The sequence below is a fragment of the Centroberyx gerrardi genome, chromosome 17 (genome assembly GCF_048128805.1).
Source record: "Centroberyx gerrardi isolate f3 chromosome 17, fCenGer3.hap1.cur.20231027, whole genome shotgun sequence".
NCBI classification, from domain to species: Eukaryota; Metazoa; Chordata; class Actinopteri; order Beryciformes; family Berycidae; genus Centroberyx; species Centroberyx gerrardi.
In genome coordinates, this window is record NC_136013.1 from 29,447,444 (window position 1) to 29,449,991 (window position 2,548).

Here is a 2,548-nt window from a genome sequence, read left to right on the forward strand (position 1 = left end):
CTTGCTGTGGTCCAATCAGATCCCTCCTTTTATGCCATGGTCCAATCAGAGCTCTCCTTTCATCTTGCTGTCGTCCAATCAGATCGCTCCTTTCCTCCTGCTGTGGTCCAATCAGATCCCTCCTTTCCCCCTGCTGTGGTCCAATCAGGTCCCTCCTTTTATGCCACGGTCCAATCAGAGCTCTCCTTTCATCTTGCTGTGGTCCAATCAGATCCCTCCTTTTATGCCACGGTCCAATCAGAGCTCTCCTTTCATCTTGCTGTGGTCCAATCAGATCGCTCCTTTCCTCCTGCTGTGGTCCAATCAGATCCCTCCTATCCTCTTGCTGTGGTCCAATCAGATCCCTCCTTTTATGCCACAGTCCAATCAGAGCTCTCCTTTCATCTTGCTGTCGTCCAATCAGATCGCTCCTTTCCTCCTGCTGTGGTCCAATCAGATCTCTCCTTTCCTCTTGCTGTGGTCCAATCAGATCCCTCCTTTCCTCTTGCTGTGGTCCAATCAGATCCCTCCTTTTATGCCACAGTCCAATCAGAGCTCTCCTTTCATCTTGCTGTCGTCCAATCAGATTGCTCCTTTCCTCCTGCTGTTGTCCAATCAGATCCCTCCTTTCCTCTTGCTGTGGTCCAATCAGATCCCTCCTTTTATGCCACGGTCCAATCAGAGCTCTCCTTTGATGCCGTTTAAAGGCTGTTTGGAGCTACAAAGCCTTTAGAGACCGAAAACAGCGTTAGTAGCTCCAAACAGCCTTTAGAGACTGAAAACGGCGTTAGTAGCTCCAAACAGCCTTTAAACCCCAAAAACGCTGTTTCTACCACCGAACAGCCGTTAAACCCCAAAAACGCAGTTTCTACCTCCGAACAGCCTTTAGACACCGAAAACGATTTTTCTCCCTCCAAACAGCCTTTAAACCCCAAAAACGCTGTTTCTACCTCCGAACAGCCTTTAGACACCGAAAACGCCGTTTGTAGCTCCAAACAGCCTTTAAACCCAAAAAACGCTGTTTCTACCTCCGAACAGCCTTTAGAAACATAAAACGGCGTTTGTAGCTCCAAACAGCCTTTAAACCCCAAAAACGCTGTTTCTACCTCCAAACAGCCTTTAGACACCGGAAACGGCGTTTGTAGCTCCAAACAGCCTTTAGACACCGAAAACGGCGTTTGTCCCTCCGAACAGCCTTTAAACCCAAAAAACGCTGTTTCTACCTCCAAACAGCCTTCAAACCCCAAAAACGCTGTTTCTACCTCATAACAGCCTTTAGACACCGAAAACGGCGTTTCTCCCTCCAAACAGCCTTTAAACCCCAAAAACGCTGTTTCTACCTCCGAACAGCGTTTAGACACAGAAAACGGCATTTGTAGCTCCAAACAGCCTTTAAACCCAAAAAACGCTGTTTCTACCTCCAAACAGCCTTTAGACACCGGAAACGGCGTTTGTAGCTCCAAACAGCCTTTAGACACCGAAAACGGCGTTTGTCCCTCCGAACAGCCTTTAAACCCAAAAAACGCTGTTTCTACCTCCAAACAGCCTTCAAACCCCAAAAACGCTGTTTCTACCTCATAACAGCCTTTAGACACCGAAAACGGCGTTTCTCCCTCCAAACAGCCTTTAAACCCCAAAAACGCTGTTTCTACCTCCGAACAGCGTTTAGACACAGAAAACGGCATTTGTAGCTCCAAACAGCCTTTAAACCCAAAAAACGCTGTTTCTACCTCCGAACAGCCTTTAGACACCGAAAACGTTTTTTCTCCCTCCAAACAGCCTGTAAACAGAAAAAACACTGTTTCTACCTCCGAACAGCCTTTAGACACAGAAAACGGTGTTTGTAGCTTCAAACAGCCTTTAAACCCAAAAAACGCTGATTCTACCTCCGAACAGCCTTTAGACATCGAAAACGGCGTTTGCAGCCAAACAGCCTTTAAACCCCAAAAACGTTGTTTCTACCTCCGAACAGCCTTTAGACACAGAAAACGGCATTTCTCCTTCGAAACAGCCTTTAAACCCCAAAAATGCTGTTTCTGACTCCGAACAGCCTTTAGACACCGAAAACGGTGTTTCTCCCTCCAAACAGCTTTTAACCCCAAAAAACACTGTTTCTACCTCCCAATAGCCTTTAGACACAGAAAACAGTTTGGAACTGCTGTTTGGAGGTAAAGGCTGTTCGGAGATAGAAACAATTTTTTTTTGGTTTAAAGGCTGTTTGGAGCTACAAACACTGTTTTCTGTGTCTAAAGGCTGTTCGGAGGTAGAAACAGTGTTTTTTGGGTTTAAAGGCTGTTTGGCGTGTTTTCTCCAAAAAAGTGTTTTCTGCATTTTCAGACCGTTTGGAGGTAGAAACACTGTTTTCTGTGTTTTTAGGCTGTTTGGAGGGAGAAACAGTGTTTTCTGCCTTTTCAGAGCGTTTGGAGGGAGAAACAGTGTTTTCTGTGTTTAAAGGCTGTTTGGAGGGAGCAAAAATGTTTTCTGTGTTTTAAGGATGTTTGGAGGGAGAAACGATGTTTTCCGTGTTTTAAGGCTGTTTGGAGGGATAAACGGTGTTTTCTGTGTTTAA